The sequence below is a fragment of the Tupaia chinensis genome, unplaced genomic scaffold (genome assembly GCF_000334495.1).
Source record: "Tupaia chinensis unplaced genomic scaffold, TupChi_1.0 Scaffold000569_1, whole genome shotgun sequence".
NCBI classification, from domain to species: domain Eukaryota; kingdom Metazoa; phylum Chordata; class Mammalia; order Scandentia; family Tupaiidae; genus Tupaia; species Tupaia belangeri.
Window position 1 is genome coordinate 45797 of NW_006160083.1, and position 17788 is coordinate 63584.

Below are 17788 nucleotides of genomic sequence, written 5' to 3' on the forward strand. Positions count from 1 at the left end.
GCTTTTTTTACTTAAAATATTTATATATATATTTATTATGCTTTTTCACTGTCCTTCACTGTCTGTGGTGAATTAAAGCCACACTCTTAGAGTGCTTGCAATTTTTAAGTTGTTTCCTAGTGGAGAACACTATTTAAAAATATAAGGTACCATTAAGAAAGTGATCCTGAAATTTCCTTTTTACCTTTCAAAAGATAACCTGCTCTGCTTTTCTTTGACACAAATTCATATAGGCTAACTAAGAAAGATCTTTTCAATTCTCCAGTTGAAACGTAGAAAAATATTGACTCACACTTAACCATCATTTTTTTTCTTTTCTTTTCTTTCTTTTCTTTTCTTTTTTTTTTTTTTTTTTTTTTTTTTTTTTTGGTGAGGGGGAGAGATTTTTGCTATAGACATATGCACTAACCAGACAGACAGAAAGTGAGAAATCACTCCCTGGGGGATGGCCACACCACAATCCCTTCTACTATGTTCTCCTCCTGGGATCTTGAGCTCACACGCACTTGCACCCAGCACCAGGTCTGGGACTTGAACTGCAGTTGGCCATGTGGGAGTCCAGCAACATAACCACTATGCCATCTGCTGGTCCCCTCCTGACTATCATTTAATTAGATTTTTACTGTTTCAACCTGGCTGGTATTTTTAGCTGAAGGACATCCACAGATCCTATTTTATGGACCTACTCCTGTTGTGTTCCTTTTGCATTACTGACATAATTTTTTGCAAGTCACAAACACCTGTTTCATCCTTTCCTTCGTTCTGTATCCTTGGTCAGGTTAATTAGTCTTTGTGCTTCAGTTTCTTCAACTGTAAAATGGAAATAATGACAACTAATGGATAGGATTACTCAGAGACTTCAGTGAATTCTATGTCAAAGACTTAGAACAGCAAATTTGAAACAGAAAACAACCAGTAAATGTTACTTGTAGTTGTGGTTGCCACTTTTACTGGGACAAATGCAGGCATTCCCAATAGAGTTGGTCTCATGGAAAGAGCTACTGTGCATAGTACAACATTCAAATCCGCAATCATAGCTTCCCAAGTCAAAAAAGTCACTGAAAAATTTTTATCAGCTTTAATAAAAGGCATTCTTAATTTCATTAGTTTAAATGCAATGTTTTATTTGTGGTTTCTTGAATAAGACAGTGAAAGGCAAGAAAGCCTTCTATGAACTGTTCTATAGTTAATCCTCCTACAGGCAGGTCCAGTTACATTTGGACTTTCAGTCCAAAATCAAGTAGTCTACAATCAACTACTGTATAGTTTGTGAGTTCTGCAGGATTCACTCTCTGGCTTCAAACTGATAAACCTGCAAGGGTAGGCAAGGAGTTAATAAGTTGTAAGAAGTCAAGATTTATTTACTAACACTTTTTTGGGGGGAGATGTTTTTGCTGTAGGGTACATGCGTTTGCCAGAAAGACAGAGAGAGACAGAGAGACAAAAAGTGAGAAATCACCCTCCAAGAGGGATGGCCATGCCACAATCCCTTCTCCTCCATTCTCCTTTCGGGTTCTTGGGCAGGCATGCACATGCGCCCAGCGTGAGTTTAAGCCACCAGGTCCGGGACTCGAACCACGGTCGACTACATGGGAGTCCAGCGACATAGCCATTATGCCAACTTCTGGTCCCTTTACTAACACTTTTTAAGGAAATATTTTGAAATAGTATGGAATGTTTGGGGATACCTCATTCTGCTGAACTAAGCATCTAAGTTACTCCAAAATTACCTGATCATTTTGTCACTTTGGTGGTATCTTGTATTTTTGTTGAGACTTGCTTTTTTAAAAAAATATTATTACTGTAATAAATGAACATCCTAAACACCTCCAAATTTCCTGAAAGCAAAAGATATACTAAGTCTTAACAGCAGAGCTAATACAGATTTGTAGGAGACTGAAGTTTTAGATGCAAAATTTAAAGATAAGAAGGATCACTTTACTCCAGTGCATCCTTTCACTGTCTAATCTTTTAAGCAAACTGATCAGTATTAAATGAAAAGATGTGGGATGATTTGCTTTGCAATAGAAAAAGCACTTTGAATGATTAAGCTTCCTACACATCTTAAAAATAAATTTACTCTGAAATTCCCACTAGATTCCATTGAATTCACTAAGCAAAGTGGTCTCTTTGTTTTGTTTAACAGCTATACATTCTCAAGGGTGTTAACGACTCACTGTGCTTGAGTTGAGCTCTAATGTGCTTCTTTCCTGAGGTCTTATCACTTATCTAGTCTGTTGATTAACTCTGTATATCGATATACCAGGGTCCAATTGAGTAGGCTGTATGATAAGCATCTCAAGAGTAACACCATAAAATCTAAAAAGGAAAATAGATGGTGCATTGATAAATAGAAGTACATGCATTGAATTTTTAAAATGTATTTTGTTGTGCACTTTCAAAGCCACAGTTAAAACATGCCAATGTCCTTACTAGGAATTCATCAATGTATAATTTCTTTAAATTTGTGATAGTTTCAATAAACATAGGTCCAATTTCTTTAGAAAACTGAAAAAAAATCTTTATTATTTTTCATTCCACGTTTTGGATACTTTGTAATTAACCTTAAAGTTTTTCATCTGTTTTAAATATCCTGCCAGTGCCCCTTGTACTTGACTTCTTGGTCAATTCCCAATTAAATTTCTGCAACTGCAGACTCTTAGGCAGTTATTGATTGATTCTCTGCCTCCTTGGTAAAGATTACTAACTTCATCAACAGTAATTCTATAAATTACAACAGTTAAGATTCTCGTATTCCTTTTTGCTTGCTTACAATGTACTTTTGAGTTTGGCTGTTTAATGTTAACATTCATTATCCTCATTACTGTACAGAGACAATAGGACTGAAATATTCCTGTCTACTGTTACCAAGTTGACATACTTTCAGCTTCTGGATCATGAGCTGAAACTGTGTCTCTGGCAACAGAACACACAGTATATATTATCTTTGCTCCAAAGAAGCTTTTAGGTCATGAAAAGCATGGCTAGAATTGTGAAGTCTTACTACTAGCTTCTTTCTGCCTCCCTTTATCAAGGCAAGGTATTTGGAAGCATAGATTCACAACAATATTCTCAGTTATTCTTCAGAAGAAGAAAAAAGCAGATTTGTTACAGCTTTGTATAAGAAACAATTAACTTAAGCATATGGCATTGATATAAGCTAGAAGATTGAAGATTCATAGGTCTCAGTTGGTATGTCACACACCTTAAACGAGTGTGTCACCTATTTGAGAGAAGTCCTGTCAAGTTTTCTTATTGTACAGCTGAACAGATTTGTAGTCATGACAACAGCTGTCTCTTATGTTGGTCTGTGTTGGTCATGCAGCACAGTGGAGGTGGAACTGAAGTTACCAGGAGTAGGAAAGCAGAGATGTAGCTTAACATCTGAAACAAAAGAAGAATTAATAAGATGCATGACACAATAGATACATAAGTGCAGTCTTACATTACTTTTCTTGAGTACTGTGTAATATACATATATTATCAATTGCATTGAAATATCATTTACCATGAAGTGAATGCATCTATTTTAAATGAACAGCCCTGTGTATTTTTATATATGCTTATGCATATGCTTATGCATGTGGAACCATCACCCAAATTACAAAAACAATTTTATTTGCCAGAGGGATTGTGTGCTCACCAGAGAGAGACAGAGAGAGGAAAAGGGAAAAAAATATCCCTGATGGGGTATGACCATGCTGCAATTTTTTTCCCATTTCTCTCTACTTTTTCTCTATTTCTCTCTACTTCTGGGATTTGAGGCATGCACACACATGCACCTGGCATGTTTTAGAAACTACTAAGTCCAGAACTCAAACCACGTGGTCAGCCATATGGATCTAGCTACCTTCACTACAGACCACAGGTTGGCCCCACACAGACAATTTTCAATACACAAAAATATTATTTTCTGTTTCTGCCTGAGAAACTTCGATCCCAAGCCTAACTGCCATTATACTTTCTATAAATATAGACTAGATGTACCTCTTTCATTCAGCAAATGTTACTGAGGTTCATTCATATTTTTTATTTTAATAAACATATGTAAGTTTTCTGTGTAGACAGTTTATTTTGTTGTTCACATTTAGAAAAATAATTGATGGGTTATATGTAAGTATATTTTAAACTTTATAATACAACTCAATTGTGTTCTAATGTGTTTATACCATTTTACAACCTCACCACTAATGTGTGGTATTTTCAGTTCTATATCCTCTAAAACTTGGTAATGTCTATCTTTTTTCATCTTAGCTATTGTAGTGTGTGTATAGTGGTATCTCACTGTGGCTTAAAACTACATATCTATGGTGATCATGTTTCATATCTTTTATTGTTTATTAGCTACTCATGTTTTCTTTTATAAAGTATATGTTCATATATTTTATTTAAAAATTGGATTGGCTTTTTTATTATTGAGTTATGAGTTCTTTCTATATTCTGTGTAATTCTATGATACACATAGTGACTTTCTGGTCAATCTTCAACTTCACTTTTTTTTTTTTTTATGTTTTTTGCTGTAGGGTATATGTGCTTACCAGGAGACAGAAAGAGAAGGGGGAGTGGGTGAGAACTGAGAAATCACCCTTAAAGGAGAGTGAGTGGCCATGCCACAATACCTTTTATTCCATTTTGCTTTTGGGATTTTGCGCATACTCTCCTTGCTTGATGTTTAAGCTGCCAAGTCTGGGACTTGAACCACAGTCAGCCATATGGGAGTCTAGTATCTAGTGTCTTAACTACCACCTGCTGGCTCGACTTTACATCTTTTTAGTAGTATCATTTGGTAGCAAAAGTTTTGTTGTTATTGTTTTGTGTATGGTAAGAGATATGGAGTCAAAGTTTATATTTATCAGTGCAGACATCTGATTGTTACCACACCAGAGTGTGAAAAAAATCGTATCTTTTCCTCTTTGTTCTATTCAAACTCACCGACTTCTTTTTTTTTTTTAGAGTTTTTTATTTATTTATTTATTTATTTATTTTTAGAGGTCAAACTCACTGACTTTTTCTTTGGCAGTGTCAGATTTTATTGCAATCATCTAGTAATTTTTTCACTTTAGATATTTCATTTGTCTGTTTTAGAAGTTTTGCTACTTTTGTGTAGCTTTTTTTATTCATATGTTCTTATAAATGACTAAAGTACTTACGATAGCTGTTTTAATGTTCTTGTGTGCTAATACCATCATCTCTGTCATTTCTGGAAGTATTTCTGTTTGCTGTATTGTTTTCTCCTGGTTGTGTAAAAAATTTTCCCCTTAATTATTTGCATTTATGGTAATTTCTGATCGAATGTTGTGCATTGTTAATGCCACATTATTGAATGTATGGATTTTGTTATATTCCTTTAAAGAATTTTGTGCATTGTTCTACCAAACATTTAAATTTTCATTTGGTTAGTTCAATCTTTTTGAGGCTTGTTTTTAAAATTTCTTAGAGCTGAAGTTATTTTTATTTTAGGGATACTTTTACCTTCATACTGAGTCATGGGTATTTTGGGATCTCTTCTGAATAATTCATAATTCATGAATTTATTGGTGTTTTCCTACTGCTGCTGACTGGAACTTGAATATATACCAGCCCAATATAAGATCTGATAATTTTTTAGTATATAGTTCTTCAGGAATTGTTCTTTCTCTGGTAGCTGCTCCTTGCTTTGTGGAGGCTGGTTCTATAGCTTAAAATAATGAGTCAAAGACTCAAAGCCACACTTATGTATGTTTCTAGAGCTCTTTCTTTAAATAGTTCATTTCTTTCCAGCACTCTCTCCTACACATGCCAGTCATTTTAGCTTCCTTAACTTTTGATCTCTGTCTCTTCTTTCAGTGAGGCCTCATGTTCCACTGGTGTTTTCCTTCTGTGAGTGACACTCTGCAAAGTCTTTATAGGCAAAAAGTCAAGGATCACGGTCTTATACTAACTGTTATCTATTATCTGAGAGCAATGCTTTCATTTATTTTATCCAGTTTTATAAATATATGTGGCAAATGGACTCTTCCACAGCAGGATAGGTGTACGTTTTAAAAAGTGCAGTGAAGGCAGTTATTTTACCATAAACAGAGACAAAGTACTAAGAGACTCCCAGCTAATGGGACTGTCTCTTAAGATATAATTTAATCCTCTTGACGCACTATCAAAATCATATTTTTAAGATACATGCTATAAATAGTGTTGGCATTGATAATTTCCCAAATGGTATTGCTTATGTCCACCTTTGTGATTTTTTTGGTTATATCAGTGTACCACTTCTATTACAATTAACTTAAAATATTTTTAAGTTGGTTTGTTTGTACCTTAAACTTATTTAAACTACCATCATAACATCATATGTGGAGTTGATAAACTAATTGTATTTTTCTAATGTACATTAAAATAAGCAAATAATTCTCCATAAATAAATCAATCATATCTTTGGACTATTGAAGTCATCTTGTATCTCTCAGTAGTATCGTTCTATATCTACCAATAATGGAATGGCTCACACAAGCACTGAATTAAAGAAGTGAGATGGATTATGGAGATGAAAAACTAAATGAACATGTGTCACCTGTGGTTTCTTTCTTTTCTTTTTAGAGAGGTTTTTGCTATAGGGAGTATGCACTCACCAGAGAGAGAGAGAAACAAAAAGTGAAAAATCACTCCAGAGGGCGAATGGCCATGCTGCAATCCCTTCTCCTTCATTCTTCTCTTGGGATTTTGGACATTTACTTACTCACGCTGGCATGAGTTTCAAGCCACTTGTTCCAGGACTTGAACTTTGGTTGATTCTGTTGAAGTCCAGGGACATAACCATTATGCCATCTGCTGGTCCTGTGTCACCTGTGGGTTTTGGGTGTTTTTTTTAATGCATTTTTTAATTTCAAGGAAAATAGTTTTAGTTTTAATAGGCCAATATTTTAAAATATTAAGAGAAATTTACTTAAAACTTAAAGCCAGGAAAAAGGTTACCATTCAGTTCAAATAATAGGTAGATGAACCTATCAACAATTCAAGAGAAGACAAAAATCCTTAAATATGTAAATTAAAGCATCAAAGAAAATCAGTAATGTTTTAGTCTTAAGTCAAAAAATTCTATTTCACCAGTTCAGTCTCATGTAATTAATCTCTCTTCTATTGAATTTGCAGTGTTCATGTGTTTTGATATTTCCATTTGAACTCTGAAAGTTAACATTCAACTCTGGACTTGCCTCTACCATTAGGCTGGACATTCTCTTGGTTGTTTTTTGTACTCTTTTTTTCTGTGTGTCTAACTTTAGTTTTCTTGGTATAACACTCCCTTCAGCACTTCTTTGAGAGCTGGTCTGGTGTTAGCAAATTCTTTCAGGTTTTGTTTATCTGAGATTTTTTTTTGTCCCTTTTTCCCCATATGAAAGATAATCTTGCTGGGTATAGAATTCTTGGTTGTTTTTCATTTAACACTTTAAATACATTTTCCCATTCTTTCCTTGCTTGCATTGTTTTGATGAGAGGTCTGACATTAACCTGATGAGATATCCTTTGAAAGTAACTTGATGTTTCTCTCTTGCCAAATTTAATATCTTGTTTCTGTGATTTTGGCTATGGTGTGCTTTGAGAAAGATCTTCTTGGATTGATTTTATTTGATGTTTTTTGTATTTCTTGCATCTAGATATTTGAGTGCCTCTCTAGGTTTGGAAAATTTTCTTCCAGGATTTCACAGAATAGATAATCAATGCCTGTATTAGTTTCTTCACCTTCTGGATACTGATGATCCAGATGTATGAGCGTTTAATGATATCTAATATTACTTGTATGTTATTCTCATTTTTCTAGGTTATTTTCTCAGTCTTTTTGGTGAATTTTTTGTAGGTCAGAGGTTCTATATTCTACACCTGAGATTTGATCTTCTGCATGATCTAATCTGCTTTTGATATTTTCAAGAGAGGTTTTGGTTTCCTGTATTACAGCCTTCATCCCTAATAATTCTAGAAAATCAGTATGTGGAGGCTGAACAGAAAAGTGAGAAAGGTAAAAAGAAAAGGAAAAGAAAAAACAAAAACAAAAATAAGGAAAAAAAAAATAAACCAAGACAGAAACAATAAAAAAAAGGAAAAGAATTTTGAGCAAAAAATGAAAACCACATGGTGCACTAGCACACTGTGAATGGGACTGCTCAGAACTCAGATACAGATGGCTAATGGCTGCTGATTGGCTTGTCCAATACAAAAGAATTGCAGAGAGCTAAGAAGTTTACTTTTTTAAAAAAATTAAAAATAAGAGAGAGCAAGACAGAGAGACTGAGAATATAAATAGGTGTTCTAACCTGGCTCCTGGCTAGATCTGAGTGGCAGGAGGGTGAAGTCTGGGCAGAAGGTCTTCGGTGGTCCTAATCCCTGAATGGGGCCCATCAGAACTCAGATAAGATGACTGCTGATTGGCTTGTCCTTGTTCCTGGCTAGATGAGGGGTGGGGGGACAGGAGGGTGAAGTCTGGGCAGAAAGTCTTTGGTAGTTCTAATCCTCATCTGTAGTTTCTGATAGAACCATAACATTATAAAACTAGGGACTTAGAAAACATTTAACTCAACCCCCTAATTTCATAGATGAGAAAACAGCCTTACAGATAAACTATATCTTTTGCAAAGTCTCCATAATGATTAACTCATCAGCTACATATCAAAGGCTTAATAGTGCTGGGCACTGCTGTAGAAACTAGGAATACAACAGTGAATACGAACAGACAAAAATTCTTTCTTTCCTAGAACTTATTGTCTAGTGAGGATAGAACTCCTTTTCTTGGCCCTGTGTCTGTGTATTACTTAATGGCCCACTGATAACAAAAGACACCTGAACATTGTAATGCCTGTCCCCATCTTGTCCCTAAACATCTTTAGGAATAACGTTTTTCTCTATGTAAAATCAACCAATATTTACACTTATCTCAGTCTCACCCACTTAAAATATGCCAGTTCACTTCATACTGCCTAGTGGGGCTACTTCAAATTCTTTGGAGCTTTGATCCTAAAAAGGGAAAAGAATTCCCATTTTTATAAGTGTCCATGACCCATTCAAATTACATAATTTAGAACTTGGTAAGATGTATCAATAATTAGTTGCAATGTGTTGGTCTTATAGACATGGTCTTTTGACTTCTTATCTCATATAGCTTTCTGATCTTGTTCCTGCCATATTTTAGTTTATTTTGGTAATTCGTATATACAAGGTGTTCATGGTTTTCATCTGTATTAATTCCTGTGTCCCAGGTCTGTCTTCTTTCATACCTGGAAACTCTCACTCAACCAAACCCTTTCTGGTCTGAGGAAAAGACTGTACTCTGACATTCCAATCTTGAAAACTGACTCTGTTCCTGACAACTTCAATGTTTTCCACAGATACAACCACCCCCAGAGAAGCAAAGAGCAGGATGGAAGAAATCATCAGAAATGAGTTTGGGCATGCAGTTGACTCCCTCCTTTTTGTCTTTCGATCAGTGGAATTAGTGAAAACTGCTATGAACTCATGGAATTTTTAGCCTTTGGAATTCCCAGGTGTCTTCAAGTTGTCTTTGAAGAGTTCTTATTTTACAATGTGTGTTTTCCTTTAGAAAAGGAGAAAAACAGATTGGGTCTTCAGAGAGGGATAGCTGAAATTTGAGGATAACTCTCTTTTCTAATGGCCTTGCTATGTCCCAGGCATTATGTTATGCACTTTACATGCTTTACCACTTTTGACTTTCACAACGATCCAGTGATAAAGGAGCTGAATGTAACCTCATGTTAGCAATGAGGAAGTAGAATCTTGGAGAAAGTACTTAGATTCCCTAACGTCAAACAGCTAGTATGTGGCTGAGTCAAGATCTTCCCTAACGTCAAACAGCTAGCATGTGGCTGAGTGGAGAGCTAATTCCATTTGATACCACGGGAACCCATCTATAAGATAGCTCATTTATATCTGTGTTGGAATAAAAATCATGACTACAAAAATATGTATAAATCCTGATAGGATTTTCCTTGTATTAATATATTCTATTTGTAGTTGAATAAACAGGCAGAGTGTGGGATCTGGCTTTAAATTAGTACTTAAAGGGGTGATCTGAAATAAAACCACAGCGTTTTGAATTTATTCCAAGCTTCTGTCCAACACAGCATTTTAATTCCAAAAGAAGACTGTTCATCTTTGGATTGGTTAGAATTGGTTAAAACACAGTGTATCAACATCTGTAAACACATAGGATTATTTTTTTAAAGAATAATTTTATTTATTATTACTATTTCAAATTTGAGCAGAGAGAGACAGCAAGAAAGAAGAAAGCAAGCTGCCATGTCAGGGACTCGAACATGGATGACCTTGTGGGAGTCCAGTGCCTTAACCACCATACCACCTGCTGGCTCCAACACATAGAGTTTGGTTTTGTTGTTGTTTTGTTTTGTTTTGTTTTAAGAAATATTTTTGCTATAGGCTGTGTGCACTCACTGGAGAGCCAGAGCAATATAGAAAGTGAGAAATCAACCCCCAGGAAAATGGCCACACCACAATCCCTTTCCTCCATTCTCCTCTAAGAATTTTGGGCAGGCATGCTCACATGCCTGGCATGAGTTTTCAGCTGCCAAGTCCAGGATTCCAACTGTGGTCATTGACATGGGAGTCCAGAAATGTAACCATTACACCATCTGCTGGTTCCCACATAGGATTTTAAAGATGGAGTTATACACTGGCATTATTTAAAAAACAAAAACAAAAACAAAACAACAACAACAAAAAAACTCATTACATTCACCAAATATTTATTCAAATGTTTGCTGAGTGTTTCTTATTGATTTTAGTATACCTTTTTGCCACATGGACATCCAAAATAAAATAGTCTATTGCCAAACCAAAATAAAATATGAGATGCCCTTTACAGATTCAAGGGTATTATCATGGTCTAGCTAGATAAACTATTTGAGCCTGAAAGAATATATACATGTAACAGGTGAGAATACAATAGAAAGTGTCTCTTTCTTCAAAGTGCCCATTAGGATGTGCCATTTGAAAAAAAAAATGAAATTATAGTTTAATTGGAGCCACATTGAAAACAATCTTGTTTCATTCACCATTGCTGCAAATGCAATTATGGCCAATTCTCATGAGTCTATGCAAATGGAAGTAGAGGGTAACACGCATGGTTGACAGGTAATCCAAGTAACTGCTTTTCAACATTTCCCCCTCCTAAACCTATTTACCAGAACTGCTAGCAAGTAATGGAAATTGCTGAATCTAGTTTCCTTCCTCTTCCCCCCACACCCGGCGCCCTCAACCCCCATCACCCTTTTATGGAGATCTTAGCAATGTAATAGCCAGAAGGCTGTGGGAGGAAGGAGAAGGAAAGTCGATCAATCCTTGAATAAATAAGAGTTATTTTTATGTAATGAATCTGAAATGGGAGGTTCTTCTGCATGTGGAATATTGTTTTAGTTAATATTCTTATTGTATATACTTGTATAGTGAGCACATGTGAAATACAATTTAATAAGTTTCTATTATGTAAGTAAAACAATTCATTTTCTTCATATAAAAATATTAACAAGTGTGGCTGAAGTTTTCTATGACTTTTATACTCAATCTGAAACCTGTCTCCTTTGCTTAAAAGTAACCCTACCACTCTGACACCTATTAATAATTATCCAAAATGTTCAGTTTTGTTGTCCAGGTTTTTCCTGGACATAGAGATTTTTTTTTTTTTTTGGAGAGATTTTCACTGTAGGGCGCGTGAGCTCGCCAGACAGACAGAGAGAGACAGAGAGACAGAAAGCGAGAAATCACCCCACAGGGAGGATGGTCACGCCGCAATCCCTTCTCCTCCATTCTCCTCTCGGGATCTTGGGCACGCATGCACACGCGCCCGGCGTGAGTTTTAAGCCACCGGGTCCGGGACACGAACCGCGGTCGACTACGTGGGAGTCCAGCGACATAGCCATTACGCTAACTGCTGGTTCCCATGGACATAGAGATTTAAGGAAAGTAAGCATTGTTCCTGTGGATTTTTTCCAGTAAGAGTGATAGCCAGTCAGTATTGTTTAGCTTTGTGGTGGATGCTGTGATGTGTTGCCCAAACATCCCTTCAGAAAAGGACTCACTGCCTTGTCCGGGAGTGCTGGCAGCAGGCGGTTCCGCTGTTAGCTCCTTCTGGGACTAGCTTGGCTGCACGGAGCTTTGCCCCTTGCAGAGGCAGGCAATATCCACTGACTGATTCAGTTCCATTTGATAGCAGTGTTATAGCTCTCATGCAAGTTTATAGCAAGATTATAAAAATCTTGCCAGGTTGGCCACCATTGGAACAGCTCAAAATGACCTTCCTAGCTTTTGAGCTCCCCATGCAGTAACTAAAGTTGCTGTTGGGCCTGAATCACAGCTCAGCTTCACCATCTGCACAATCCTGCTTCCTCAGATGTCAATCCCAAAGAGCATTCCTTAATAAGCATCCTCAGCAGTAAACGCTTTATCTCAGTCTGCTTATCAGCAAACCCAACCTGGGACATGCACTTGCTTTCTTTCACTCAGTGGTTTGTCTTAAAGGCTCACTTGCTAATAAATATTCTTCTCTCTTGTTCTGTAAATATTGCTGTAGTGTTTGTGTCAGAATTGGGTAGTTACTCGTAATAGTCCTGGTTCCCTTTCTTCTTGATCTGTAGCTAGACCACATTGTGATTCCCTGTGGTGAGGTGTGGATGGGTGACTGTGTTCTGTCCAATGGGCTCTGAAGAGACATGATGTATGGCACTCCCAGGTCGGATCTGATAAAACCTCATGAAGTCTTCCATGCCAAATTGCAAAGGATCTAGCAAAAGGAGCTCAGGTCCTGGGGGGTGACAGAACCAGAAGATAAAAGAAGGCTAGATTACCAAACCCCCACATAGAAGACTGCCTATGAACCACCACATCAAATTGTTAATCTGTTAAAGTATTTAGGGCTATTTCTGGTAGGAATTAGCCTCTCCTACTTAAGAGCAAAAATATTTTTTCAGTTGTTTCCAGTTTCTCGCTGTTATAAACCAACTATTCTGAATATTTTGTATGTGTCTCCTTGAGTGCAAGTGTTTCTCTAGTGTAAACACAGAGAAGTGGAATTGCTAGATCTTGAGTTGCACAAGTGTTACCGTTCCATGTATATTTGAACCATTTACTGAAGTGGGTTATACCCATTTATATTCCCACTGAGAGTACATGGGAATACCTCTTTCTCAAGTCTCTCCATTGTGGGACTATGCCAGGCACTGTGCTAAGAAGTTTACCTGTGTTAACTTATTTGAGCCTCATGGTAATCTTCAAATGTCTGTGTTTCTGTTCTTTAGCTCTGCTCTTCAGATGAGAAAACTGAAGTTGGGATAATACAATTTATAGATGAAAGAGCTAAGGTATGTACTTAAGACAGTATGACTATAGGGTTAGATCTTTTCTCTCTTGTACTATATTGCTTACATACAACTCTCAAAGTAAGAAGGTGTCAGATAAATTATTTAATTAAATTTTACTGTACCTTGTTGGAGAAAATTAATAATAGATTTTGTGTATGGGGATTGACCAAGTCTTAAGGAAGTATCTTTTAAGTTTTAAGAGTTGATTTTCATGGGTAGAACAGCAGGCAGGGAATTTAGCCTTCTCTGTCAACTTTAGAGAGAAAAAAAGCATAAAAGTACACAGATCTATAAGTTATAAATAAGTAAAACAAAAACAACAATAAAATCTGCATTCTGGATGGTTGCTTACAAAGCAGCTGTGATCACTTGGCCAAATCACATCTTGCTCAGTGTTCTTCCCTGAACTTCCCTTTGTCCTCAAACTGAATATAATGCAGAGGAGGTCTGTGTGGGTCTTGGACAAGATGGAATTTGGACCAGCTGTTTTCAAAGGTTACATTAGTAACTCAAAAGGCCGAAAGAGATTGCTATGAAAACTGCAGTCACTCCATTGTATCACGTGTCTGTACTAAGAACTATGTCAGGGGTGAAACTGGTGACACACAGATATTCACAGATGAACAAAATGTTAGGTCCTATGGATGAGGCACAAGGACATATTTAACCTCCCAAATTGCTTCCATTTTTGTGGTTTCTGAGGTTGCAGCAGAATTCAAACTTCTCTGGGTACAAGTTCATCTAGTCTTGACAAAATATGACTTCCTGTGTCAGTGAAAGAAGGTTTTGATTTTTAAAAAAATTGAAGGCAGTTAGATGAAATAGTTTTCATGGACTATAAATGAATCGAGTTGAGATTTCTCTTAAAATACACAGGGGTCAAAAATCTGGGACTGAAACGTAAAGCAGTAAACTCATGTGGAGTTTCCTCTGGTCTTACCACATTGGAAAACCCTGAGTAAATCCTAGACTTGGTAAGGGGGCAAGAGCAGAAAAAACAGAGGTCTAAATGGGTTTATATAAATACTGGGTAGAAACCTTATTATTTGGTCTCTATGTAGGCAAATGTATCCCTTCACACCTGTCATCTTTCTGTAATGATATATGTTTATTCACTAACCAAGTTCTGCTGTGCTTACTACATGTTAGGCACAGTTAGACATTTGCTCTACCGTGGAGTGCAAAACAGATACTCTCTTACAGTCTCATGAAATACAAGGGGACTTCAAAAAGTCTTATGTATAAATGGAATTAAAGTACAAGTTTATTTTGGTGCAGGAAAAAATGAAATCCATGTATAATTTTTTCATACTATACATGTTATGTACTTTTAGAAGATCTCTCAAAAGTATACTCAGCTATTCCTAAGCAGGTATTTGCTAATTGAAACAGTTGCTGTGAGTAAAGTAACTGGAGTGCACTGATGAAGAATGAGTCCTCGAGGGAGATGTGTTTGAAGCAGCTTGAATGAAGACAGATGCAGAATGAGTCAGGGGCGAAGCTTCTCAGGGTTGAGGGACTGCTCATGAAGATGCCAGCACAGGGTAGAGCTTGGGCTTCTGGAAGCTTTGGGTAGCCTACTGAGACAGTGGAGCCAAGAGAGGGAGTTGGGACTGGATGATCCCAGACAATGGAATGTCTCTGGAGAGCTTTAAGCAGGGGGGTGACATGGTCTAATTTACATCATAGAAATATCACTCCATATGCAGTGTTCGTGCTCTGTGGGAGGAGATGGAGAAAGGAGTGTGGTAGAAGCAGAGAACTGAAACAGCAGATGACTGCAATTGCTGAAGTATAGCAAGGAAGAGGAACAAAGTGAGATGCTTTTTTTTTTTTAACATTTTGTATCTTTTTTACTTTCTTCATGATAGAGTTTATATGTGCATCCATGAGAGAGAGAACATGCACAGAGAAAGAGGAACACTCTCCACAGGATCTGGTCATGCCATGATCCCCTTCCTCCAGACAATGAAATAGAAGGCACTTAAGTATACCCTGCATGTTTGAGGCTGGCTGGGCAGAGGATTGGAACCACTGCCACCATGTGGGATCCAATTTGTCTTGAGTAGAGCATTGCTACTGTACCACAGAGCTAATCTGAGGTGTATTTATTTACCTATTCCTTGCCATTGACTTTTCATTTGGACCTCTGTCAAAGTTGACATAAATTTTAAATGTATATATGAATCTGATTGTTTAGCATGAATTTCATGAACCCTTCTTGGGAAATAACAATTAGACAAGCCCAACGTCTACTCCTGAGGGACTAGCAGGTAGCATGGGTGTGAAGGTACTGGATTCCCACATGCCTGATCACAGTTTTAGTCCCAGATTTAGTGGCTTGGAAATCACACCAGTGCGATGGCTGGTGGTATGAAGGTTAAGGTGACTGTCCCACATGGCAAATGACTGAGGTTCAAGTCTTGGAATATGTTAAAGAAACAAAGAGAGAAAAAAATCACACCAGGTACATGTGTGTGCATGCCCAAAATCCTAAGAGGAGAAGGAATTGTGGCATGATCCTACCCCATCAAGAGGAATTTCTCATTTCCCCTCTCACTCTCTCTCTCCTGTCTCTCTCTGGCAAGTGCATGTGCCATATGGCTAAATATCTAAGGAAAAAAAAAAAGTCCATTACTGCAACTGTAAGTTTTGTCAGTTGTCCCAGACCAAGAGCATTCAAAGTGTCTGTCTTTCTGTGACTATAATAATGATGTGCAAAACAGTCAGATTTCTAAGGTTTTGCAAATGTTTGCATGTGATGTGTGGTACATGAGGTTGCCATGGTAGTGAACTCCTGGGACAAGGATATTAGGCGATGCACTTACCCTTGGTCTCCTTTCATTTCCCTGATGTGATGTTGAATGGAGAAGGCAGAGAATAGCATGTATAATGAGACTCTGATTTTCTGTGCTCATAGTCACGGAATATCTAAAAAGAAAGAATGGCGTGACATCTATTTTCAAATAGCAGTGTGTGAGGGCTTCCAAGTTGTTCATTTTAAAGTACCAGTGGAGATTTTTTGACTGACTTTGGCATGCTCCACTGTTTGTGCATAGATTCCATGACAAGCAGAAGTATTTTAAGCTTGCGTACCAACCTCTCTTTATTTTCATATTCATCGACCAAAGGTGTGTGGAATTTCTAAGGTTTATTCATGAACCAATTGTTTCAGAGAAAGAAGGGAATCAGATGTCCTGTGGAACTCCTATTCTGGATTCTCAGGCACCAGTGAACATATATTTGAGATACATTTGAGAACATGTGCTTGTAACCATGAATTTAAGTGATGCCAGTGAATGCTTTTACTTTTAAATTGCCATGATGCCTTATTCTTCTAAGACAAATTACATCTTCAATGACAAATTGCTTTAATTTATTTCCCTTTATTTTATTTTAGTCTTTATTGCATTGAGTGATATTTATTGAGCATTATCATTATTAGCCAAACACTGTGTTGACAAATCCTCAGTTAAAAGGTAATAGAAACAGAATGAAGGGGGAAAAGACATAAAATGTAATTTTAGAAAGAGGGATAAAATATAATTTTGGAAAAAGCACTTTAAAATCCCTTTAATGTTCATTTCTTAGTCTGTCATTTTCTGTCTGTGTAACCTTGTGTCAATCACTTAATCTACATATTTGCTGTCCTCTCTACATCTGAAGGCCAAATTAAACTAGAGCGTCCCGGGTGGCCTTGTAGGGGAAGGTTTAATTGATGTGCCAAGTATCACATGTATTTTATATCTCACATATCTGTGAGACTGATGAACCCCAAAGGTTTTATATTTTAGTTAGTATGTAGCAGCAGTAAAAACAAAAAAACAAACAAACAAAAAACTTTGATAAAATTCTTCTCAGAGGTTGAGAATTTGAAGTTTTCTGTTTCTCCCAAAAAGAAAAAGAAATAGCTGCTCGGCAGGCCTATTTGTTCTGAATTTCTGCTTTTTTCATCAAGAAAGCAGTAATACAGGAATTTAGGGGTGTTAGAGATTGTGTATGTATGTGTATTTGTGTGTGATATTGAGTTGCATGGGGTCAATATTGGCCATTTGTCTTTTTTAAAAAAATTATAAAACATTTAGGAGAGGAACTATCCTCATTTGCTGTTACTTTTGCTCATTTCTGGATCCCCATGCTGATATAACCCCAAATGTTAATTTAGTCAAGTATGACTAATCACCTAGAACCCTCTGTATTCAGCCACGTAATTTGGTGCTACTCTACTGAACCCTTCAGTTTCTCACAATTGTCAAAGAGAAAGATTAAAACCATGTTTACACTATAATGTTAAAAAAAAAAAAAAAAAAAAGAAGGGTCTGAAATAATATAGAACTTTCTATGTTCCCTGCTGACACACCAGCCTTCCCAACACTATTATCCAGAGCAATGCCTCTCAGTCTGGGACAGTTTTGCCTTTGGTGGGTACTTGCCTT